We start from the raw sequence: 27,775 nt of genomic DNA, 5'->3' as shown, positions 1-27,775 counted from the left end.
TGCTTTTGACCCGAGTTTCTTTTCCTCCTTCTTATATACTTTATTGTCTTTATCATTTTATTATTATATTTGTTATTTTGTCCAAAACCCCTATCTATTTCTTCGATATTTTCTCACAGGATTGACTTTATTTCTTTCTTTTTCCTTCCTTCCTTCCTTCCTTCCTTCCTTCCTTTCTTCCTTCTTTCTTTTTTATTTCTTTTTTTCAGAGCGGGGGACTAAACCCAGGGCCTTGCATTTGCTAGGCAAACGCTCTACCACTGAGCTAAATCCCCAACCCCCTCTTTCTTCCTTCCTTTCTTTCTTTCATTCTTTCTTTCTTTCTTTTTTCTTTCTTTCCATTTCCTTTCTTCTTATTCCCCCTCCACTCTTTTCCTCCTTTTGGATTTAACATATTCCTCTATCTATACATCCATTCCTCCTATCATCTCTTCAATGCCTGAGATTCTCTATTCCATCTGTTGTAGTCTGTTATTAAAATCTGCCTCTGAGAGACTATTTGAGTTCCTACCTTTTACTCATCCACATCTCCCTGTTTAGGTTTTCTTTATTCGTTTCCTTCCACAGTTAGGGTTTTCACAGATTTCTTTATTTTTCTCTTTAAAGACCTCTATCATATGTGCAAATGCTGTTTTACACTCTTTTTTATTCTCGGTCTTCCGTCATGTTGACATATTCAGGGCCTTCTGTGATAGTGTTGATGGTCTCTAATAGACATTTGAATGCCCTGGCTGTGACTGGTTGTGTTTTTATACTAGTCTCTAGGTATCTGGGATTGGGAAGATTGTAATACTAGGTGCTGGAGTCTGGTTTTGTGTGATAGAAAGTATTTGATCTCAACCATGAATTTCTACCTGTTCTTTGTCCATTTAGTTTCTGGATAAAAGATGCATACAAGCTTTATATTTATGAAAATCCTTAATTAGCACATGAACTGGGCAGATAGCTATCCTGTACACTATTATGCATATTTCTCAGTCAATAATTCCATTACATAATCTGCCATGGTTTTGTCTGGACTGCTTTTAACCCTAATTAGCCAATTCACATGGCCATTATCTAAAGATTCTTACCTCATGGTGGCTTCTCCTCTGCTCTGTTTACCTTTTTCTATCTACCCCTGTCATGGTCTCCTACCATCCCCAAGCTGGGAACACCAGGGAACACCGATCTCAATTCTGCACAGCTTTTGAGTGTAGGCATTTTTATTTACAATTCAGAAATAACTTGGGGGCAAGGTCACTTAAGAATATGGATTAGTGTTTTCTTTCTTTTGTTTTATTGTTGTTGTTTTTTTTTTTTTTTTGGCTTTGTCTGTCTGTTTGTTTGTTTGGTTGGTTGGTTTTTGAGACTGTGTTTCTCTTATATTTTTGGTTGTGAGCCTAGCCTTTAATGGCTGAGCCATCTCTCCAGCCCGAGACAGTGTTTCTCTATTAGTATTTTCAAAAGCCAATTGTTTGATTGAGATATCTAGGGTCAGAGAAAGGACCACCCGTTTCCTTAAATCTTGTGTATGGTAATCAAGAAGTTCTACTAAAACTTCTGATGGTCCCTGTTACCCTTTAGCCCCAGGGCTTATATAGGTACCTCTGGATATTCTCTAATTTACTTTATTGATCAGGATGGTCTTAAACTCAGAGATCTGCCTGCCTCTGTCTCCCGAATGGTGGAATTAGAGGCATGTGTCAGCATGCCAGGCTAGTGCCCTGAATAATTGCAAAAACTGAGTAGTCTCTCCTTGCTAAGAAAGATTATGATATGCATGCTGTGCAGACATTTTCAGGGAGTCATGAAATCAGTATGATCTTGCTGACTCATGCCTGCTGAGGCCTGCCTGGCTCTGCAAGGTAGTGCCAAAGCTGCTGATTCATGTTCACTATCCAGAGTCTACCGAACTGGATTGCTGATGTATCTGTGAAGGGTTTGTGAGTAGATCAAGCTGCTGCTGCTGACCTGTGAACTGAACTGCCGATTTTCCATCTGAAAAAAACAGATGGGAGTTGCTCTAAAGAACCATTTCTAAACAAGTCCACTCCCCCATATCCTTTCTTTCCCACTACCTCTGGTAAAAGTGGCTGACAGGAAAGTTAAAATACTTAAGAACCATCGTTAAAAATAGGTTTTAAAATGTTTCAGTTATACTCCTGCTTTTTAGTTCCTGAGAAACATCCCTGGCTTTTTTGCAACTTGGTGTGTAGATCAGGGTCGCTTGAAACTTACAGAGATATGTCTGTCTTTGCCTCCTGAGTGCTGGGATTAAAGGCATGTACCACCACCCCATCCAGTCAACAGCTCTTGAAAAGCTTCACTCACACATGTCATGGTGCTGTTTCTACCACATGAATCACTAAGAGATAATGACACTCTTACCATCCCACTGGAGTGGTTCTGTTCAGTACCTCTATACCAATGCACATGATCCAAATTATTCTTCTGCCCCTAATGTTGTTTTACTTTTCTTCTGTTGCCATTTGGAAGTTAGTGTTGAAATTAGAAGCTTTAAAAGTCAATAAATAAATCGCAAAAGTTAAAACATGCACATGAACAATAGTCAATACTTTACATGGTACAATGGTCAAGATATTTCTAAATTTAGAAAAATATGAGGGACATGAAACATGTTAAAGAAACATAAGAGTTATCTCTGATACCTCTTCAGTTACCTACTCTAATAGGAACTAATGTTGAAAGCACCATTAGGAAATCTGTGTACTTTCCTGACAGAGACCAGCATTGGCATCCATCTGGTGTGCAAACTGAGGCAGGCAGCCATTGAGGGTCAGTGCTCAGAGCTCCTGATGGTTGGATCCAGATACCTAAAGATGCTGCTGCCAAAGGAAACCAGAAATCAGAGAGGTTACTCGGCAGACCTTTTTATGAGGGAACAACGCTTAAATTACTGGGGCTGGAACTCCCTGAGCGTACTGGAAAATCTATGAACTTTTTCTAACTCCTTGGGGCCAGCAAGAAAGAGAAGGAATGAGAGAACATTCTCTCTCTCTCTCTGTCTCTCTGTCTCTCTCTCTCTCTTTCCACACACAAACAAATACACACATACAAACACAAATACACACACGAACACACAGAGGCATGAACACATGCACTGCATGGATGAAACAAAAGACAATGTCCAGTAATTTCATATATACAAATATATGCATACAAACACACAGACGTATATGCATAGAGACCTATAGACAGATATATGTACATTCACACATAGATTAGTTAACACAGACCTCCAGCAAGCAGGCTTCAAATATTTCATACCTGGATGCATAAGTACACGCAATAGGTGGCCTGAGAAAGCAACACACACCCAGAAAGGCAACAAGCTTTACACATATACCTACATACATACACATTGTTGATGGGTGAAAGGAACAATGTTCCAGACTACTGTAGACACAAACTTTACACATACACATATGTGGTGAATGAGGGTGGAAGCTCCAACCCTCATTCATGCAAACTCTGCACATATACATATATACATACATACATACATGCATACATACATGCATGCATACATGCATGCATACAAGCACACACAATTGATAGATAAAAGAACAATGCTCTAACCATCACATACACAACCCTTACACATATTCACACATACCCCATAGTTTATGTTAGAAGAAATAATGCTGCAGCCCACCACACACAAGCCTCAACAGAGACACATAGTTGGTGGATGCTCCAATCCCCACAATGTATTCTTCATTTCATTCAATATATATCCCAGCAAAATCTTTCATGCAGTATTAAATTACAATGTGTTTGTGTTTTAGTTTTATTGTAGTGAATGGTTAGTGAATGGTGTGCTTTTCAATACCTTATAAGAAATAACATTACAAGTACAGGTAAAGAACAAAAATTAGTACTACAAACCCATGAACATTCATAACAAAGCAACTTATCATAGATTAACAAAGTGTAAGCAAGCAAGATAGTTTTCTCAGCCAGTTTCTCTTACTGGCAGGCAGCAATTAGCAATTAGAAAGAAATGAGTAATTATTTTCTTATTTTTCTTAAAAGTAATCTTGTAAGAATCTTAAAAGGATCACACTAAACTTTTATATAAAAATCAGTCATATATTTCTTATGTCCTCAGAATGCATATTGACTTATCAGAAATTCATAGTAAGTCTTATCAGGAAGCTGAGGGGAAAATGGGTGTAAGAAATTAGTTATCACCAGTCCAGCCTGAGTGAGAGTCATGTCAGCCATTAGTGCCATTGTACTTATTTTCTGATCATAAAGATCCTAGCTTAACCCATACGAGTGTGCCTTTCTGAACTTCAAATTATTTCCTAAGATTTTCTACATCATAGCCAATAGTAGAAAACATCTCAGCCTAGCTTCACTAACAACTTTTATTCCCAATATTTTGATAGGGCGGAGGTCATTGCTAATAATCTAAGTTCTTCACAGGTCCAAAGGCTTTTCCTCCTATTGATGCTGGACAGTGCCATCCTCTGCCACATATGTGACTAGAGTCATGGGTCCCTCCTTGTGTACTCATTGGTTGGGGGTTTAGTGGCTGGGAGGTCTAGTGGGGTTCGATTGGTTTATATTGTTGTTGCAAACCTTTTCTGCTCTTCCAGTCTTTTCTCTATCCTCTCCATTGGGGTCCCCTTGTTCAGTCCAATGGTTACCTACAACCATCCTAATCTGTATAGTAGGCCTCTGGCAGAGCCTCTCAGGAGACACCCTTTATCTGGCTCCTGTCAGCAAGCACTTCTTGGCATCAGCAATAGTGACTGGTTTGGTTGCTGTTTATGGGAAAGATCCCGAGGTGGGCCAGTCTCTGGATGACTGTTTCTTCACTCTATGCTCTATTCTTTGTCCCTGTATTTCCTCCCATAAGTATTTGTTCTCCCTTCTAAGAAGAAATGACACATCCACATTTTGGTCTTCCTTCTTCTTGGGCTTTTGGTCTGAATGCTCTCTGAATCCAGGGAAACCAAGGATGGCGATTGGAGCTAATTTAGAGAGTTCTCTATTCTAGGATTAGAGTGGCTCTTGGAGGTTACCACCACCCTAGAGCCTTAGCTCGTCCCCTGACTCACATGATAATGACTGCGAAACCAAGTGGACAGGTGCTTGAGAACAGCTATCTCAAGTCCTGAAAGATCACCCTGTGGCATCTTTCCTTGGGTGCTGATAACAGGGTCCAGGATCTTTGGCCTCAATCCAAAAGTAACGGGAAACTAAAAGAGAACAACCAGGGAACTTTCCTACCTCATACAGTAAGGGTAGGAAGGGAAGCCTGGTGCACATGCAGAGGCCTGCAAGGACCTGTCCTACCCAGTCTTTGTGCCCTTCCCCTTTTCAGCTTGTCAGTGGGGTTGCCAATGTCCAAGTGACCTAGCCAGGTAGCTCTTTTTTTTCTTAAATTTCTTTTTTTTTTTTTAACTTTACATTTCAAATGCTATCTTCTTTCCTGGTTTCCCCTCCATGTGAAAGAACCCCAAAATTTGGGGAGACTCTCGCGCCAGTCTCGGCATGGCGGCATGCCCCAGGAAACTTGAGAAGCCGATCTTGATGTAATAACAAGAGGCAGCTTTATTAACGAGATCTCGGGCCGACACCGAGGTCTTGGGCCGACAAGCATTTCACGCAGGAGATAGAGGAGCCGACCATGAGCCCCTTCAGGCAGGGGTTTATATAGGGGAAGCCAGGGAATTTCGAGCGGTTACACAGGATTGGCTAATTCAAAGAACTCACAGTTACTTTTGGCGTGGGATTACATCAGCAAAGAGTACGTGCTATCTAGCCGCTCAGCAATGTGGGTAGGGTGACTCATCTCATTCAGCAGGTTAATGACCCATCCTCAGGGAGTGAAGGAAGGGGAGGGGGTGGCTCTTTTTGAAATTTAACTCTTCACATACACCCCCTATCCCATCTCCCCTCCCCCTGCTTCTTTGAGGGTGTCTCCCAACCATCCACTCACCACTTTCTCCCTCCCTGCCCTGATATTCCCCTGCACTGCAGGGGCCCATCCTTGGCAGGACCAAGGGCTTCTCCTCCCATTGGTGCTCAAAAAGGAGATCCTCTCCTACATATGCAGCTGAAGCCATGGGTCTGTCCATGTATACTTTTGGGATGGTGGTTTAGTCCCTGGGAGATCTGGTTGGTTGGTATTGTCTTTCTTATGGGGCTGCAAACCCCTTGAGCTCCTTGAATCCTTTCTCTAAATCCGCCAATGGGGACCCCATTCTCTGTTCACGTTGCCAGCCTCTGTTATTTGTCATGCTGTGGAAGAACCTTTCAGGAGACAGCTATATCAGGTTCCTATCAGCTTGCCCTTCTTGGCATCAGCAATATTGTCTGGCTTTGGTAGGTGTATATGGGCTGAATCCCCAGGTGGGGCAGTCTCTGGATGGTCTTTCCTTCAGTCTTTGCTCTAAACTTTGCCTCTGTATTTCCTCCGGTGAGTATTTTTGTTCCTCCTTCTAAGAAGGACTGAAGCATCCACACTTTAGTCGTTCTTCTTCTCGAGCTTCATGTGTTCTGTGGATTCAATTCTTGGTAATCCAAGCTTTTGGACTAAACTCTTAAGGTCTCTCTCTCTCTCTCCTCAGATTTACCCTCAGCCTGTGTCATCGCTGGGTTGTCCCACTTCAATTGTAGCTGCTCTTCTGCACATAGTGGAAACTAGTGCTTATTCCTTGTGAAGATGAATTTCTTTCATCTTGTGTGTGGAGGGGTCTGTGCTTAAGTGTAAGGAACTGCTGACTGGCTATGCACATGAATGATTAGCTAGTGCCCATAGACTGCAGCCTGCTCCATCTTCCCCACCCTTGCCTGAGGAAGCTTGCTAGGGATCCTGGCTTCTGAGGGCACACGTCTTTCCCCTCCATTCACTCTACACTATTTCCTATTCTTTCAAATTTTTTTAGCGAAGCTGAAAGTGCAGTTCAGTAATAGATTCCTACCTAATGCTGTAGGAGTCTGCAGAGTTAGAACTTGTTTATTCTTGGCAGGAAGGCTGCTCCTGTGGCCTGGGAAAGGGCAAGGCCTTTTCTAAAAGAATACAATGTACCATTCTTTTGGAAGTTACTCAGGACCTGCTTAGCTACTGTAAAAACACCCTAGAAAAACTGATAGGTTTAAATGTAAAGTGGATCCAAAACTTCATAATGAAAATTTCCTTAATTTTACCAGAGTTTGGCGTTAAAGGACAAAATTGAACATAGGGAAAATACACTTGAGTGCTGGCAGCTCTGCAGCAGCCTGGGAGGGAAAAAGGAGGGAGGGGCCACAGTGTGAGGGGTTCAGGTATAGGTGTGAGGCCATGTGCTTTCCCATTGCTTCCCCGCCATTGTTCACCCCATCGCTCACTTTGGACAGACTTCCGAAGAGGTGACACAGGTCAAAAAGAGTCATATTAACCAAGACAAGTAAGTGTCCCTACAACAATACAGAAAAAATAATTCAAAGAAGGCATTCTTAACTCATTCTTAACTCTTGATCTGGAATAAAATAAGAAGCTAATGGAAATGTTTATTGGAGACAAATATTTGGCACATTTACAAATAATTAATAGGTGATGCCTAAATGTTGGATATGGAATTTAGTGAAAATGCTTTTGTTAATATTATGTATAATAGCAGAAATCAATTGGCAATAGTATGAGATTAACAGGCAGGGGGATTTTAGCAGGGTTTGTTGAGGATGCTTCTAAAACATGTCATACTTGCCAGAGACACAATCCTGGTGGAAACCACTTAGGCAGGACATGTGTGAGCATCAAGTCTCAAGGCCCTCTGAATACTCAGATGGATTTTATACTGGTGTTGCTTCAACTCTACATGTTCTGCACAAGACAAAGGCAACATATGACTAAAAAATATTTAATACCCTCCTCTCCTCTCTTTCTCAGGCCCTTCTTGTTAGTTTGCACCTCTGAGTGCAAACATTAAATTAGCTATAAGGCATATCGTCTGGAGACGTTATTGAAAATTTGTGCCTCTGTAAAAAGTTGATTTTCAAACGGGGGTTTCCCAAACAGCACAACATAAGACAGAGACATTAAATAATCACTGCAATATTTAGTTTAAAAAATAGAATGATTGCAACGCAAACCTGATGGGTTCTGTTGTAATGTGGGAGATGTAAACATAGAGTGAGCAGTCAGAGAGCAAGAGAAGCCCATGGTGTTTGAGATGACTGAAGGAATACACCACGGAAGGTCTACAGAGTTCTTAGTTCTTGGAGAATTCGTTCTGTATGATACTAAAAAATATACAAGTATTGTGCTGGGTATTTTGGCACCTAATCCTTCTAAATTCCTTACAGACTAATAATATTCTGGCACAGGAGTACATTTAATGAGATTACTCAATTGCTACAAATAATGAGCACATTTTAAATACTGTCCAGCAAAAATCTTTTGCTAAGTATCCAAACATGTTGATCATAGCCCAAATATAGAGGTTGGAATTCTGTCGAGCTTATGGCCTGGTAAAACTCAATACTCTCGTGAAGCTTCAGTAGACTTACTCAGTGAGCCGACACATTGGGTAAATACATATGACAAATCAGCTCCCATTTGAAGTTCCACTTCCTTGGCAATGGCACCAGGCACCCCAGATTTATTGATTACAACCATTGTTTCTATGACTGTTGGAATCCTTAAAGGGGAGCCACATTTTTAGGACAGAACTTCTCCAGAACGCCTTCTTTCTCCACAAGAGCAGTGTTGTAGGTTGCTTCACATACTCTTCCTATTAGGGTAACGCCATAACTGTTAACTTCCTCTATACAGTTGTTTAAGGTCACATTGGTTGTATTGTGCAGAATAAGAAATCTCATGTTCTTGTATGTGACTTCTACAGGAGCAAGGCGTTTCATTCAAGCCATATGAATTTAGTTTCTTAAAGAAACATGGAATAGGGTTATGAAAGAATTAAAAAATTGAATACAGAAATGATTCCAAGCAAAAACCAAAATCAGCGGTGGGTGGGGAAGACAAACTGAAATCTGCTTCAATATTTATATACTCCACTTAAAAGTTTAAATGGTTGAGGACAGGAAATCAATGTATTTGTCCATTGGCACAAAAGATGTGGTATAGTGAGTGGTGAACAGAATGCCTTCTATGACTAACTATTGGGTTACAATGATTTTGGGAACTGCGTTGTAACGTGTGTATTTTTCCGCCTCACAAATAATGTTTTGTCATTTATCTTAGTGAAAATAACTGGTGTGCAAATAGATTTAAAAAAAATAAAACATTCCCCCAAACTTCAGTTCCTTCTTTTCCCCCCACTGTTGCATTTCAGGACAGGGCCTGCTGGGGATGCGGCTAGCGAGGAGCTCTGTCTGTAGCTCCTGAAATAAAGCTTTTCAGATGTGTGTCCAGAGAAACATGCAACTTTCTAGGGGTAGGAATGGAATGCTGAAGTTGAATTCATAAAGGAGAGTGAGAAAGAGGGAGAGGGGGGACGTTTTTTATTTGAATATCTCTCTCTCTGGGGGAAAAGCACAGGTTTGCAAAGTCAGTTTTAAAAAGAGTACTGATTGTTTCTTGTGTTTGCAAACTCTTTTCAAATGTGTAAGGTGGGGGAACGAAAGTGTTGAACTTCAGGAGAGGAGTTGTTTGGCTTCATGTTTGAGTATTTTGACAACAATGACTACTGTAATAGTTTGTAATATTCATCCAGTTTGCCAGGTCACAGGTAGGCTGAAGGGTGGGGAATGGTGCTAAGCTGAGCTGATTGGTGCATCCACTCTTCCACCTTTTGCAGATCATGGCAGGGGCACCCATGGCCCACTCGAAGGTTCTCCAGCTTCCTCGCTCTGCTCATCCCCCATGTACCCGCTTCTCCCTCCATCTTGCTCTTAATCATCCTGGAGTTAGTTTCTGGAGACAATGTTTAACAAACTCCCTTTTCCTTCTTACTTATCTGTCCTGTTTCCTATGCAGGTCACCTGTCCCCTGTGATGCTACAGATGCTCCATTCACACCTGTGTGTGCTGTTAAAATAGCAGTCAGTCTGGGCAGACTGAGAGCAGACGTTGTAGCTGTCTGGAAGCACATTCTTCTGTGTGTCTGGTTTGGAAAGCCGACCATCCTGTAGGAAGTTCCTTAATTGTTTACCAAACTGTACAGTTGATGCAGGTCTAGGACTTTGCTGTTTTTCTTGGGCAAGTTGTAACCTAGAATTACCATTCTATGAGTCTGCTTTCTCACACCGACTGAGCTTTGCCCTGGGAAATCCTGCTACAATACCCTTTGTGCCCTTCCAGTGCTGCAGTTCGGACACTCGGAAACTTACCTGAAGCTCTCCATCCAGAAATTCAGTTTACCTGAGTGCACTCAGCTTACTAATTGGCCCAGTTATTGGCCATTTTTCCTGAATTACTCTGTTTTCTTGTTTGTGTCACTATGTACAACTTTGTGTTTCACTATGTGAATCTTTACTTCTTTTTATGATGAGTAGCTGTTCATCTTTTAAAAGTTGGGATTCACTTTGACTTAATTGCTATGTTGTCTCAGGTAGAAAAATACTAATTTTCAAAGATAATGTATTTAAATATATATCTCCATTCCCTTAACCCCAATTGACAACTAATAAACTATATAGGAAAACAACCTCTTCTCGACAACCAATCACTGTGTTTGTTTGTTTGTTTGTTTGTTTGTTTTTTGACATCTGACAGGGTCACCCTTTAATGACTGACAATGGTGAGGCATAGCTACAGTTGACAATAGCTCACATGAATGGGACCATGCAAATGAGCCTCATGAGTATTCATGACAAACTAATGAGGGGAGAAACAGGGCTGTGATGAGGGCAAGGCTTGAGGTGGGAGTAATGAGTTCACTAGGCACAGTAACTATGATGACTGCGGCTGGCCTGGGCAGCGAGTGATTGACAGGGGAGCCATGGCTGGCACTAAACTTCAATGACTGACAGTGGGGGCTGTGATACACTTGATGGACAGTTCCCATGGGCAGAGTCTCTGGGTGTGTGGAGGGGAATGGTGACACCTGTAGCCATCACTCAGGCAGGGCTGGGACCGCACATAATCAAGAAGTGTGTGTGGGGGGGTGCGTATAATATCACCAGCAGCGGAGGCCAAACCCCAGTGTGCGTTTGACGTCAGGATTGCCCCACAGTCATGCACACAGACCTGCCCAATGCTTTCACCATTTAGTGTTATGTTTTCTACCATTTTGTACCAGATCCCATTTAGTTTTCCATGTTCCTTGGTGTTGCCTTGTTAAGTTAATGTTTAGGCAGTGATGTTGGTGAGGCTTTATGGGTGAGGTCAAGGGAACATGGCAGAAGACTGGGAGGAAAGAAGTTTAAACAATCACTTCTACAATATTGTTTCTCCTTATAACATCAAGAGTGTTATAAATTTTATCAAGCTTTCAAAGGATAGAATCAAAATGTTACTATAGGATGGTCTAGAATTTTTATTGTTTAAATCTCACCGATTCATGAACATGTGGGAATCTTTCCATTATCTGATACCTGTTCAATTTATAAGACATTTTGTTTTGTTTTGGGTTAATTTTTTTCATTTTTTTTTGTTTTTTTTAATCATAAAAGCCTTTTATTTCTTGGTTAGAATTTTCCCAAGAAACTTAATACTTTTAAAAGTTACTGTTAAAGACAGGTTTTCATTGATTTACTTTTCAGTAAGTTTGTGATTTTACAAAGAAGGAGTACTCACTTTGTGTGTTAATTTTGTATGTTGCTACTTTTGAAAGAATTTACAAGATATCTGATTATTCTTATGTTATATTTAGGCTCACTTATGTTTACTATTATATGATTTTCAAAAAGACATACTTTGAATTCTTCATTTCTAATATGTCCCCTTTGTCACATGCAGTTTTAATATTATCTTAATTGTTTACACATGCTGTATGAAACAAGAGTAAATTGAGTGTGACCAAAGATCAGCAAAGGAAGCCATTGGTGCCATAATATTTCATAAATAACTTGATGAGGGGCAGCACACACTATAAGGAAATTCTAGGTGATAGAATCATTATCATCCTTGCAGACGTAAGGCACTCACTGTTAAATATTCTTCAATTAACTCAATATGGTAAGCATTCTTATTGCTAGAAATTTAAACTTTTGATGTTTTAGACTATTGTCAATTAAGGCTAATTGTAGATGTGGAAAGAAGAAAACTAAAGTAACCAAAAAGAAGGAGTTGTATATTTATATATTTATACCATATTACTCTAGGAAAATGAATTTATCTTGTCAGAGAGGAGTGAAAATGTGTGACTTGGACAAGTCAAAGGACCTGCACAGATGATCCTAAAGAGAAATAACAAGATACCAAATGTTGAACTTTAAAAGCATACTTAAGAATAACATTTTTTTCTGAGAAACCAAATGAAAGACCCAGAACCATGTTCAATTCTATGGTAAAGAAAACACATTTAAGTCTAATCAAAGAACAGTTGTTTTGAACTGAGCTATTAGTGTCACTTATTGAACCTATTCTGCTATCTTGCCATACTGGTTATCATCGTACTTTATAGGTATTACAGGTGGGTACAACGATCAATTGCTTCCCTAATGTGTCAACTTGCCTACTGTTTTATCTACCTTAGAACTTTGACTAAACCTACAGGCTTCTAAGACATATCCAAGTAGATTGCTGAGATTCCTTGTAAGATTTATTGGGCAGCTGGCACTCAAGCCAACCTTGAGAGAAATCCAAGTGCTACCTGACAAATCCATATTTTGGGGGAAAGCCACAGGAAATACTTTAACAATTGGTAGAATTTCTCTCACCAGGATTGGAATCATGGCTGGAGCTAGATATCTAGTCTGATTTATGTAGCTAGTTTGGTCATAAACTTTAAAATTGATGACATTAATTTAATTTAAATTAGTGACGTTCCTTCCAGCTTTTAAATATTTGTCTTTTATGTACCAACAAGTGGGGCCATCATCCTACATCAAAGAAGCCTCTTTGTATAGAAAATGGAGACCATTACAGAAAACAAAAACTTGGACACATGAAGAGATAATTGCATTATGAAAAATCCAGCACCAGTGAATACATGTACATTAGAGCTAACTGCTCTGTAGCTCAGGGACCATTGTAGAAGAGGGCTTACAAACACTGTAAGACCCAGCATACTTGAAAGTCTGTTCTGAAATTGCCTCTCATAAAATTAGGTGCAAAATCACAATAATAGCAACGTCAATGCAGTGCTAAGGCAATGGTCAAAATTTCACTTGTCAAAAGTTATAGGCAGCTAATTATGACTAACAGAATATTAATTTTTCCAGAAATGACCTGCATATGGATTGTCTAATAACACTGTATATCATGGAAACCATATTCACAAACAGAACAAAACGAACTCAAGTAATATTCATATTTGTAAAGATAAATATATATAAAAACATGTAAAAAACAATATTGAAATGAGTATGAAAGTGCAGTGACTGTGATGGACTTAAGGGAGAAAAGTCAGGCTACAATGCTATAATTCAATTTTTGATAAAAGTTTAAAATAATACTATTAATAAATGAAAACATTGTAAACTTATAGTAATGGGAGTTCAGGAAAGACCAAGAACAGTAAATATGGAAATTATCAATTTCTTTACTGGAGGTTTTCTCTAAAATTTCTGTTTCTCAAATTTGTATTACAGACACTTTTGAGATAAACAAACCATGAATAAAGAATATTTCATGTTGAGGCCTCAGGTGATGAAGAGTGATAGAACAAATATGCTTTATGCTTCTGTGCATTTCTCAGTGTATGTAATGCATGCGTGCGTGTGTGTGTGTGTGTGTGTGTGTGTGTGTAAAACACGTGCAGATCATATCACTCGTGATAAATATTTTGAGCTTAATTAGAGGTTTGAGCTTATTAACATATGAGAAGCCTCCAGTATTGGTCTTTCTCTCTGTCTCTTTTTTTCGGGGGGGGGTCTCTTTTGATCATTACTGAACAATATGTCAGAAATATCTGTCCAATAAACTTCTGTTACTGTCTGTGACTGCCATCTCTATTCAGGTAGAAACTTCTCATTTAGAGATGATTGTGCTACAATACCTAGTTTTGTTTGTTTTTTAATGTATGTTTTGATGATCCAAATTCATGTTACAAAGTCTAAATCTCAATTGTTTTAGACACTGGATTATCTTTTCAGGTCATTTTGTATATTTTAAAACCATGATCCAACTCTAAGTTCATCATGTGTGATGATTAATTTTGATTGTTAATGGAATTATATTTATAACTTTCTATGGCACGTGATTCTATGCAGAATTCTGAGGGATTATTCAGTGTCATTAGCTTCTGGCCACACATTGGTAACTGAGGTGGGAAAACTATTACTATAACTGGGCTGTAGAGGCAGAGACTGAAAATTTTTCCAAAGACTGTGTAGGACCATGAACAAGGCACATTGGAGTGTAAGCAATAACCCAATTTAATAACATTTGTTATAATAGCAAACAATATGAAATATGCAGCATAAAATAAGTACAGTGAGTGAAAATTATTTGTAACTAATACGGTGAATTATAAAACTAACACAGGATCTTGGAATAATTCTTCTAATATGACTAAACCGGAGGTAGAAGGGAACATTAAAATACAATGACCTTAGACCTTCTTAAATCATCCACTACCACTTATATGTGGTAGTTGCTCTGTTTTGTCCTGCTAAATGAGATATAAAATGTGATTATCAGACAAATATTCTCAGATGATAGATTCACATCATTTAAAATAAGGGTAATATTTGGGTATATTTTCTTAACTCTATAGAAAGAATTACTTCAGTTAAAAATGTATTTGAATTTGTGTGCTACCAACTGATAATCAGGTGAGTTTAACCTCTTTATCATACCTCTCATTGGTTTTGTAGTGGATCCTGTGCAAATTTTTTTATCAATGATAAGATTTTGACAAATATTGTTTCTCATAGTAAATTAAACAAACATTAGTATTTTTGTGCTACGAAACCAAAGCATGTTGACAGTGGTGCAGGGCTTAATATTGCAGAATGTTTAATCAATTTTTAAATCAAATCATTGTTTCTAAATGATCTTACCAAAAAAAATAATTTCATATGCAAGAAATTCTCTAACTTAAGGACCATGGGAAGAAAGGGGGAAAATATAGCAGACAATATTGGTGGATTCTCTAAATAAAGAATGTGTCATATACCTGAATGTATCCAGATGTATTTCAGTATATGAGTGTATATATATATATACATACATATATATACATACATATATACATATATATGTATATATGATGTTTAAAAACTTTTCCCATACTCTAATAATCATTTTGTGTCCCAAAGCTTCTCTGATATACACAAATTTATGACATCATGAAATGATTTGATCAAATTATTCCATTCATTTGATGAATAAATAAATCTTGTCTTACCTGTAGGACCTTCTTCCTGCAGTGCAGCATATGAAATATTAAATTTTTCATCAATATCATTGGTTTTCCAGTTGTGTCCAGCTATGGCTTTTGTCATGATAGGAGATTTTCCAGAATAATTTAGTGATTCTTTGTATGTGTTTAAGTCTTCAGACCTTTTGTCAATGTGTTTACTAAATGTATCATCATTTCCAAATATTTGATCATAGTTGTCAATCATGATTTGTATAAGAGACTTCTGTAACACCACAAGGCAAAAACAAGATTGTCATTTCACATAGTTTACAAAATTAATTTAAAAATGAAAAGAAATACTAGGAGAATAATTACAGATAAGATCCCATGAAATGAAGTATCTGAAATGGAGACTCTAAGTCTTTTGCATCTTTACACAACTTGTTAAAATTTCATGCATATTGCAAAGAGCAGAAGAACTACTTAACCAAAGAAACATTTCAGAACTGATATGCTGCAAAAAACTGTGAGTGTACCAAATTAATGACTGTTGTGTGTTAATTTTTAGTGTGTGGGTGGGTCTAGCTGTTTATTGTGATGTTTTGAATGGGATGCCTCTCTAGTTTCAGGCATCGCAATACCCTCTCGCTGACAATTTTCTGGTGCCTTGATCTGCCTGGTGAAGAGTGCCATTGCTTAGAATTTATAGTTACAAAAGGTAGGTGCCCATTTTCAATGTACTTTCTCTGCTACATTTTTGCTTCCCAAGATAAGAACCATCAGGTCTCAGCTTCCTGTTTGTTTTTTCTTCTTTTCTGCAGTCGTGCACCTCTGTCATGACACCAAAGTGCTATACTCGCTCAACATTTGTAGGTCCCAAATAACCACCTACTTCAATAAGTTTCCCTGGTCATGTTGTTTTATTTTTTATTGTTTATTTCATTCATTTACATTTCAAACGTTATCCCCCTTCACAGATCCCTTCCACAAATCCTATATCTCCTCCCCTGCCTGTATTGCAGTTTTCTCTCACTTGACCACACACTCCTGCCTCAACAACCTAGCATTCTCCTACCCTAGATCATCAAGCCCCTCAGGACTAAGCAGCTCCCCTCCTAGTGATGCCAAATAAGACAATCCTCTGCTACATATTCAGCTGGAGCCATGGTTCCCCCATGTGCACTCTTTGGTTGGTCTTTTAAATCCTGATGTTTTATTAAGGCAATAGAAATGTGACTGAGAGAAGTTGGTGAGAAGAGGGTGTCTTAATTGAGAAAATGCCTCGATCAGATGGACCTATTGTATAGTGAAGCCTAAGGGATATTGTCCTGATTAACCTTGGAATTTGTAGGGCCCAGATTTCCAGGATGGTGCCACGCTTGAGTTCTTAGTCAGAAAAAGAAAGATATGAGATACAAGGCAGGAGGCAGTGCTCCTACTAGGCTTCTGCTTCAGTTCTTGCCTCCCTGTTTTATTTTTGGCTCTGACATTTCTCAGTATTTAACTGGTAACTGCAAGTATATTGTGGAGTGTAACCTGTCTTCCATTAGTTCCTTTTCATCAGTGTTTTGTCACAGCAATTGTAGAAAATTATGACACTTCCTAAATTGAACAACACTGGTAAGTTACTTTTCTTCTGAGATGATGACTTAGGTTAAGCAAACTCTATTCATCACATATGTTTCTTCTCAGCATGCACCTAAGTTTATTTTTGAGCAGTCCTGCACAGGATAGTCTTATTTTATATGCAGATTGTACAGAATAGTTTTGTTTCTTTGTTTTCATACCTGACCATACAAAAGAATATATTTGAAAAGAACTGTCCATAAAGGAAGAATCTTTAATAGGTATTGAGATTGAAAAATACATTTTATTGTTTCATTTGGACTAAACATGCAGTTTGATATAGTCTTGGATTTTAGGTTTCCTGTACCTTGGTAATTAGAAATTAACTAAAAAAGCTACGTTTCTAGTTCAAGCCAAGTATAGTCCTGAGCAAGAATCTTATTCAAGCTTTCCCTTGGGCTACATCCTCCATTGTGAGTAACACCATGATATCTTCTTTCCTGTGAACCTAATACCTGGGAGCTACTATTTAACATTTACCTTGCTTTCTGTCATATTTACATTTTCTTTATCTTCTATCCTTTTCAAAATATGTGTCCTTTATTAATTCTCTGAAATTTCTAATCATGTTACCAAGTAACTCTCATTTCATTTTTCAATCCTTCCATATATCCCTTGGAAACAATCCCCCCTCACTAAATTTCAAAAATTAAAATTAAATAAAAATTTAAATTTAATTAAAAAAAATCAAACTAAAATTAAAAAAAATAAAAAATACAGTGTGTGAGATGTGTTGTGCCATAAGTGGTCACACATTATACCCTCTTGTCCAAACAGATTTTCTTGCAAATGTATAATGAAATAAGTCTGGTTTAAGCTCTCTGTATTTTACTATACTCTCAATACTGGAACCTCCTGGAGATGCCTCTCCTTCTATATCCTAGTAGCTTGCTGTAGCCTTTAGTCATTGTGATACTTCAGCTTTGAATCTGCAGGATCTCCCCCATCATATGTTCCAGCAGCAGGATCTAGGGCCCCTATATATATGTAGCAGATATGCAGCTTGATCTTCAGGTAGGTCCCCTACCAGTTCGTATGCAGACTGGCTTTGACTCTGTAGTCTACAACTGGATTGCTTTCTTTTATCTGGGCTGCTTTGTATGGCTTCAGTGGAAGGTGATTCACTTATTCCTGTTGTGAATTGATGTATGAGAGTGGGTTAGTGTCAATGGAAGGTCTACACTACTGAGGTAAAGAAGAATGGAGGGAAAAACAGGTTGCAAAGATAGGACTTGGAGGAAGGGACTGCAATAAGGATATAAAGTAAATAAATTAGTGAAGAATATTGATGTATATGTGTTTATAATAAAATTAGCAGCTACAGTATACCTGAGGATCATAAAACTGTACCTGAAATAGGTTAGTGCTAAAATAATGGAAAGCATACAAAATAATATACACCAATTATTCATCATTACATATGTATATACATATACATATACAAATACATGCACATGTACAAGTACACTTACACGTATATGTACACACACAAACTCACACTCATACACAGACTCACACACACATATATATGTATACACACATACATATATCTATATCTATCTATATCTATATATGCAATGTGCTTTAATAGGACCAGGAATTCACATGATGTGAATATTTTTATTAATATCATGGTCTCACCACTGTGAAACACAACTATACTATACTCCAAAAATAGGGCTACAATGGAAAAAACAAACAAAACCTAGGTAATCCGGATCTTCTAAAATTTCACTCTAGTCCTCTTGGATTACCATTATATGTACAGATTATTGTTGGCTAAAACATCAATATCTAAGAAGAAACAATGAAAGAACAGTAGAAAGAAATGATTAACTTACTTTAAACTACATTAAAAATCTCCCTTCCAAAATCTTCCTGAAATAGATCAATACATATTCTACTCTACTCCATAGGAATGCAATCCTAAGGTTTCTTGTTAGAGAAATCGTCTTTGTAAAGTATTCCCAATTACTGAATAATAATTAGACTTTTGTTCCCAAAGGCAAATTTCAGATTCCCTTACTTTCTTAAGACATCACTCCCAAATAATGAATTTCTCGAAATCTGACCCCACATTACATGTGGAGCTATGCCCACAGATAACCTGTAACTGTTTAAATTATTCATGGAAGAATCTTTTATTATTACTAATACACATATGAGATGTTTTAGTAGTATAAAGTTTGGTTCTTGGATCTGTTGCAAAAGGCTAAACAAATAAAAAGGAGAATTTTAGTTTAGACCATCTTGAAAATAATGTAAGTTAGAAATCTAACTACAAAGAACAAATAGCGTAAATGTTTTGTAGACCAACTCATAGTATAATCATAATTCAAAAGAAGTAAGAATATATAGCTAGAGTATTACATAAAATATTTTCTGCAAATCACTTTTCTGTACAGAATCATGGAAAAAACATTTTTTCAAATTATTTAGGAATTTCAGTGTACTAGATGTGTGAGTGCTACCTACAGAAGCCAGAGGAACATGTCAGGATCCCTGGTAACAGAATGAATGAATATTGTTGCCAACCATGTGTGCTCTGTGTGTGAAAACATCCAGTGTTATCAAACAGCAAACCATCTTTCTTGCCACCATGGGGACACATTTAATATCTAATGTATTATGAATCAATGACACACCCTTATAACAATCTAGAACATAAGGAGCAAAATCACACTCATGACTCTACTCAATGCCCTGGTATTAGAATGAATGAAGATCTTTGAAGACCATGTGTGTTCTGTGTATGAAATCATCCAGTGTTATTAAGCAGCAAACCATCTTTCCATCCATCATGGAGTGGAGACACATGTAATATCTAATGTAGTATGAATCCATGTAACACTCTTGTGACACTCTAGAACATAAGGAGCAGAAATCAGACTAATGACCCTACAAAATGCAATTATAAAAGCTTTGCTACAGCAAGACAGAGATGCAGGGCTCCTGGGTTGCAATGGGAGCTCAAAGCTCTGGTTAAGTATGAAATCATTCTATGTATCACACAGAAAAATGATTCAAAAAAGTCAAAGCTATACCTGATCTAGACTTCTCTAGGTAGTTATAGTTGAGAAAGAAGAATTAAGTAAGAGGTTCCTGTTCTAATCAATGACATATATTGACCATGTGAAATATTCACAATGCCATGGTAACAATTCTAGGATGCAAGTAACCCACAGGTATTATACACACTTACTTCTTTTAATTTGTCTCACACAGGAACTAAACCAATACTCTAAACTGACCTGAACACGTGGTGTTACATAGACTGTCTTCTAAATCATGACATTTATAAAGGAAAAGGCTCCCAGGTAAGATTACAGACCTGGTTCAAAATGCTAGCTTGAGAAATGGAAACGTTTAAAAAGTGACAATACATGTCTGACCTAAGGAAACCTCTTGGCATAGAACATCATTCTAGCTTACAATCCTGTAAACACAAGCCTATATACATTACAAAAGCATTGCTTCTATATTGGTGCAGTTCTCCAAGTGTTTACTGTATCATTACCTTTGAATGGCATTAATTTTTCCAGCCAGAGTTCCTTCATCTGGGATGCTAGGCCAATTTTCATAAAAATCCAAGGTTAGTAAGCTTCCATCAATAGTAATAATACAATCCTTTTTTTATTGAAAATAAAACAAAAATAATAATGGTCAATGTACATTGTAGAAAGTACTTGAAAAACATTTTTGTTTAAAATTAGCAGTTTAGACCAGTGATTCTCAACTTGTGGGTCATAATCATTACGGGGTCACATATATTTTCTATATCAGATAGTCCATCCATTTTTCTTTATAATCACATCAGGAGCAAAATGTGAATTATGAAGAGAAGCAAAATGAAGTAATGGTTGAGAGTCACAAAGCCATGAGACAATATATTAGTGTTACAGGATTAGGGAGGCTGAGAATCATTGGTTGAGAGTGCACTTCCCTAAAGGATTCCCCAACTGCCCTGGCTCCAGAATCTTGGCTCAAAAGTGGAACCTATATATGCAGCATCTTATTTTTTTTCTTTCCTAAGACTAGAATCAATGAAGCAGAGTCCTAGTTGCTATAGCAATGAAGTAAACCTACCGTCTGTTCAAATTGCCTCTCCTGGCTTCTAGACTACACCACTCCTTGCAATCATAGATCTCCACTCCACTTCCCAGCCCAAAGCTCTCTCTGCCTAAAAGAAACCAGCTCCTACATGGAATATCCAGACAGGAGCCTATCATAAGTGCCCTCTGAGAGGCTCCATCCAGCAGCTGACTGGAATAGGATATGAGGAGCCATAGCCAATCATTGGATTTTATGGATCAATCAGGGACTTGTAAGGAAGAAATGGGGGAAGGATTCCACACCCTAAAGGAGATAGGAACTCCATAGGAAGAGCTACAGAATCAACTATTCAGGACCACTAGGAGCTACCAAAGGCTGAATTACCGTCTAAAAAGCCTACAGAAGCTGTACCATGACCTACTGCACATTTATAGCAAACGTAAAGCTTACTCTCCATGTGTGTCCCCCATAATGTGGAGTAGGGCTATCTGCAAGCTCTTGACTTGAAACCCCTCCTCAACTGGCCTTAGGGGAGAAGATGGTCTAACCCTGAACAGAGTTGAGGTGCTAAGGTAGTAGGATAAACCAGGGGCCCGTAACTGGCTCAGAGAAGGAAAAAGACTTTGTGAGGAGAGAATGGGGGTGGGTTGTCAGCATAGGAGACATAAAAGTAACAAATAAATACATGTAAAGTAATAATAATAATGATTATAATAATGATGATAGTAACTAATAAAATAAATGAACAAAACAAAGAAACAAAGACCATAGTCTTCTTCTTGGAAACAGGCAACTGTCAAAAAATGGCAGCACCAGAAATTACCTGATCCTAATTGTATAATTTGGTGAATGTGTAGAGTACACACAGAGTAAACCTGTAATATACATGTAGACCTGTACTTACAGACCACCTGGAATAGTGATGAAGTTTCTTATATGTTTTCCAAGTGAGAACATCTCAGTTTCATATCTTTTTCTTAAAATTGGTAAATATTCAACAATATAAATTAAGTTGTAAGCATCAGTTTGTTTAAAGAACAGAAACTGTCTTTGTTCGTAAAATACCGCAAATAACTTTCGTGTTGTACTAAGGGTAGTGAAAGATCCCACGCAGAGAGACCCTTACTCAAGTCTTGGGAAATCTCGGACCCTAGACACAGAGACACCATTTTGGATGTAATAAGCAAAGGCGAGGTTTATTACGGAGACCTATTACAGAGATCTCCGGGCCAACACGTATCCCATGCAGGGGACAGAGGTGTCAACCCAAGAGGCTGGGAGAAAGAGTATTTAAAGGCAGAGGCTGTGAGCCCCAGGGGATGGGGGGGATGTCAAAGGGGAATGCAGGCAAGTTATAGGATTGTTTTATGCCTCCAGGAGATAAGGGGACGCCGAAAGGTTTTATGGCCCCCTGGTTCCTGGAACAGAGCTACTAAATCAGGAGAAGGGTCTGGTCTTCAGGTCCTCATTATTTTTAAAAGTTTGTCAGAATTGAAGGAGCATCTGTATTTGAAACACCTCTGGTTAGGCTTGGGCCGCTGGTTTCCTGGGGTGCTCTCTGTAGGACACAATGGCTAGAAAGCACAAGTAGGGGCTTAAATAAACATCACAGGGGCAGAACAAAGAACAGTTAACTCACACCGAGTGATAAGCAAAGTAGTTCTCTTGCATTTTTAACAATCTGTCTTCCAGAGACAGGTCCTGTTGCTGAGTTTTGGGCTAATTTAAAACTCTATCTCTCAGTAGCAAGTCATAAAATTGGAAGAATCCCAGGTGCTCTTGTACCTGTAAATTGCTTTGAATGCACATGGCTACCTTCAGTCACTGATCTTAACTTTCTCCCCATGATGTGGTCCTAAGTTTCTGGCAATTTGAATCAGACACACTTGGCAAGCTCAAGAGCCAAGGAGGAATCTTTGGGTATCTTTGCCCAATGTTACTAAACATAGTTAATCGCAGAACATTATGTTTTCTCTTGATGTCTGGGCCATAGGTCCATAGTCTTCTGAGAGGTGAATTCAGATCAAGGCCCAAACAGAAATAAAACAAGGATATATGCTCTAGAGTCACTGCAGCTCCCTGACAAATTAAGAGTGGTAGACAGGTTAAATGTAGCTTAGGTTAATTCTTGACTACTTGACATGGAATTAGAATGTCAATATCCGGCAAAAGTGAAAGTGCTGGATTGTTTTTTGATTGACAAGGAAAACAATTTTGTTTATCTACTGGGCAGAGGGCAATATCAAACATTGACAGCCTATTGTGGGTCAGTGGTGGACTAGCCATTTTGAACTGTTATTTGTGAGGGATAATTTTTGGTAAGTATTATTTAAGACATGAATTTTGTAAAACAAACTTTTATCACTGTTACTACTTGTCCCGCTATTACTTTACAATATACAGCCCGAGGTGAATCAGTGGGAATATATGTAACGCCAAACTAAAGCCGATCTGTTATATGATTATTTTACCTTCCAACAGAAGCTGTTCACCTGTGTCTTTGGGATGAATCTTGTGACATTCTAATCTTTATCAGACTTTTACCTGCCAGGCATCTTATCAAGAGATCATGAGTCCATGGTTCCAGGAAACAGAGATCGTACAACAAGCACCCATTCTTCATTCCAATTAATATATCATTCGGTGTCTATCTTATCACTCAGGGACCAGTGTGAATATTCAGATAAAGTGAATTGCTGTTTAGTTTTTTGATTGGGAATGAAAACAATTCCATGTAGGGAGGGCAATATCCAATATCGAACACCAATTCTTTTTTTTTTTTTTTCTCAAATGGCTGTTGAATTTATTTCCTTAATCAATAATGGTCCTGGCAAAAATTAGTTAACCAACACTGAGACATTTGTAATGAAATTTTAAAAACCCATGATACCTTGATAGAAATTAGTTTACACAAACAAAAAGAATTCTTCGATATTGCCAGCAAATATAGAATGAGTGTCGTACATCTGACAGGTGCAGCAAGGCATTTATACATTTTCATTTGACACCTGACCACGTTTCCAGTCTCCATAACATCTTCTCTCCAGACTTAAAAAAATAGTATGCTGATTTCTATAACAAAGCTTTTTTTATATACAAAAATCAAATAATGGCCAACAAGTCACCACAGTGCAATAGGTAGAGGCTAATGAAAAATCGCACAAAACAGGTGCTGAAATAAATACTAACTAGGCATAGACTGGAGCCCTCCTGTGGGTTTGTTGCTCACTTTAGAGTGTGGGATCTGTCTTCAGAGCCACAGGGGACCTCCCTGGGGGCCACTCATCTGACAGTGAAATCCGGTTGCCCAAGAGTCAGGCCTCCCAGACCGCTGGGAGCAGTTGTCTGGGTTAGAGGCAAACACCAGGTGGGATCAATTACAGTTATTCTTTCCTTCCTTCCGCTCAGTTCTGTCACAGTCCTTAAGCAGCCCCTTGAGATGACATGGACAGGTGAAAGTTGTGCATGAGAGCATCTACATGGCTTATCCTGGCAGAGGTGTGGGTATCCTGGCAGAGGTGTGGGTATCCCAGCCCAAGCTAGCAACTGAAGTCACTGTGGAAGGTGACTTTCCTGGAAGGTCAGTGTGGAAAAGGACTCTGGTGTGAGAAGTGTCCTGTGCAACCTCAGGGTCACCTCTGAGAAGAGGCCCTTGCTGCTCCCTGGCAGTGAGTGGGTGGCCTGCGCGCCCAGGCTGGTGGCAGGCAGCATGATAACCTCTGTCTGCAACCAAACTGGGTCATCCTGACTCACACTGACAGACCCGGAGCTGGAAAAGCAAAGTGGTACACACAGGGCAGGTACAGGGAACCCCAGCGAGAGCCTTTTTGTCCAGTCAGAGAATATGAGGCAGCTCCCCACTGAACAATCTGCACCAAAAGGTGTGGAAGGAACAAGCAAGAGTGGCCAGGGACCCTGCAGGGCTGGTGACACCACGAGCGTCCACAAGGCAGGCGCAGAAATGACCTGGTTTGGTTCCCACCCTTTGATAAGAAAGAGATCATGATTCTACTGTGATTTAAACAACAACAACAACAACAACAACAACAACAACAACAACAACAACAACAACAACAAAAGCAAAAAGTTTTTTGGTTTAAAAAGAAGCCACTCAAGGGTGAAAATAGTTATTTTTATAAAAAACAATTAATTTTCAAATAAGCTGACACTATCTGGAAATGCCTGTGTTCCCTGCAAGCCCCCCACCCCCGAGTGTCCACCGCTTACCCTCCCAGGACCTGAGCCTGACACGGAGTCAGACGTGTGCAAGAGTGAGCGTCTCTGAGAGCCTTTACAGAACGCTGCCGGGCAGGACAGGCAGTGGACTCTCGCTTACACTATGATGCACAGGGCCGGGGCAGTTCAGATGTGTCTCCTTCGGGTCTTTGCTAGGCGAGGGTTTCACCTGCTCCTTGGCTGCTATCACCTCAGGGACACCTTCACAGGGCAGTGGGCCTGTGTCCCCTTGCCTCTCGGGCTCCTCCTCCTGGAGCTGTTGCTCAGACTTGGCTCGCTGCATCTGGAGCAACTGGAGCTGCACTCGGAGCTCAACGATGGCCTCGCGTTCTTCACCGACTGCTTGGTTTAAGTGATTGATTGTTCTTTATTTCTAACTCTTCATTCTGCCTCTGTAAGTCTTCCAGAATGATCTGTAGCTCCTCCTCATCCTTGCTTTCGCTCTCGCTGTCAGAAGAGTGCTCCTCTGTCTCGCTGCAGCCATGCTGGTGACTAGATCTCTGCAATCTCAGCTCGGAGGCGGTGGACCTTTTCTTTCTCCGAGGCGATCTGATTACGCAGAAACTGCTCCATGGCCAGGAGCTCCTCCTGCTCAGTCAGGATCTCATTCTCCTGGGCAGGGAGGATATTTATGACCTCATTTTCGTCCATTTCTTCTTTGGCAACATCCTCGTTCGAAAGGCTGGCTATGTCCTGGGAAATCTTGGTCTCACACTCTTGTCTTTCAGCTTCCCTCAGCTTTCTCTTGAGGGCAGTCAGAATTCTCTGTACTTCCCATAATCTTTCTTCTTTAGATAAGTCCTATATCCCGTGCTGCAGATCTCGATGTAAACAGTTCAAAAGGAACTCCTGTCTCTGATCTCTTCCTTGATGCCTGCTTGGGTCTCTGGCAGTGTTGGCATTGTGGCCATGTTGGACCAACGCAGAGGTCTTGTTACTTGTTTCAGGACCACGGTGCCAAAGAGCTCTTGCACGTGTGTGAAAAGCACATACAGGACCCGATTGCTGATCTGGACAGTTGGGCTCAGCACTAGAGAGATGTTCTGGATGTTCATCTTGGTTTCTATCTCCTTCGCAATGATGTGGTCCATGTGCACAATGACCCAGGAAAGCAGAAGATGGTTATACTCCGGCAGTTAGGGAACTCCTGCACTTTCTCCGTCTCTGTGATCCTCTGAGAAGCCTCTTCAAATCGGGGCATAAGCTCTCTGGTAAGCAAATTCTCGGGAAGGTCTCGCAAATACTGCTTCAGCAAGCTGGCTACAGTGTTAGGGTCATATTCTTCCAAGTTTGGAGACTCCTCTCGGTCACAGGCTGCTCATCTACCTTTGATTTGACTCCTGACACTCGGTAGATGCCTTCACACTTCATGCCGTGCTGCTCCATGTAGTCCACGCACTCTCGGAAGACAGCTGGCAGCCGGATGCCGTCGTACATCATGGTCCTCTCTACTGCGTCAGCCAAGGGAACGCCGAAAATGGGTCTGAGACTTGGGACGTCCGTTGACTCCTGAGTTGGCTTCTTCTTTTTCTTCTTCTCCTTCCACTGTTTAACAACATTGGCTTCTGTCAAGTCTTTACATTTTTCTTTATGCTTTTCCTCTTTATGCTTTTCTTCTTTGAACTTTTCTTTGATTTTAAAATCCTTTTCCTTCTTTTTAGTGAAGCTGGGCTTTTTGAACACATGGATTCCCATGGACCTCTTCATCTTGGAAGGACTTTCAGCTTCATCTCCAGAGCTGTCTTCCTAGAAGGCAGCTCAGCATTCAGTCCTTTTCTCCTTTTCCTTAAATTTTCCTTTTTTCTTTCCATGGTCTTTCTCATCATCTGACACGATATCAGGAGGCTCATGGAGGATGTCATGGGGAGGCAAAGGCTCACCGGTCCAGTACAATCCAGGAAATTTTGAAGGGCTATTCTCCTCGGAGCTGGGAGTCCGGGTCAACCCGCTGCCTTGCTCAGCCCGGCGGTGTTCACTAGGGCTGCTGTTGGGGTGCAGGAAGGACTCGTTCATGCTGAAGCCCTGAGGAGGAAGAGAAGTGGTCTTCTGTTACCTATCCATTCCATCAGTGCCTGCAGCAGAGTGACAATCTGCTCTGCTGAAGCCGCTGCCTCCTGTGCTGTCCCCCTGGCCGGATGCAGGAACCCCATTCCCACCCCGCCCAGCCTTTGCCTGTTTACACCAATTCCTGATCAGTGGTGGACTAGCCATTTTGAGCTGTTATTTCTGAAGGACATTTTTCGGTAAGTGTTACTGAAACATGTGTTTTGTGAAACACACTTTTACCACTATTGTAACTTGTCCCACTATTACTTCACATGGTATGGTCAGAGGTGAAATCAGTAGGAACTTTTGGAACGCCAAACTAAAGTCCATCTGATATATGAGGATGTTAGCTTCCAACAGAAGCTCTTCACCTGTGTCTTTGTGATGAATCTTTGAGGTTGTCAGACTTTTAAATGTTATGCCTCTTATCAAGACGTCCTGTGTCCA

At 39.6% G+C, this 27,775-nt stretch overlaps 1 pseudogene; it reads right to left on the bottom strand.

Annotated features, from left to right (window-relative positions):
* Positions 1 to 1,262: 1,262 nt before the first annotated feature.
* LOC134481220 (ralA-binding protein 1-like) overlaps positions 1,263 to 27,775 on the bottom strand; it is a 42,028-nt pseudogene continuing 15,515 nt past the window's right edge.

Source organism: Rattus norvegicus, chromosome 12, assembly GCF_036323735.1.
Source record: "Rattus norvegicus strain BN/NHsdMcwi chromosome 12, GRCr8, whole genome shotgun sequence".
NCBI lineage: Eukaryota > Metazoa > Chordata > Mammalia > Rodentia > Muridae > Rattus > Rattus norvegicus.
Note: the sequence above shows the minus strand (reverse complement) of the source record. Positions and strands in the feature narration are given on the sequence as shown.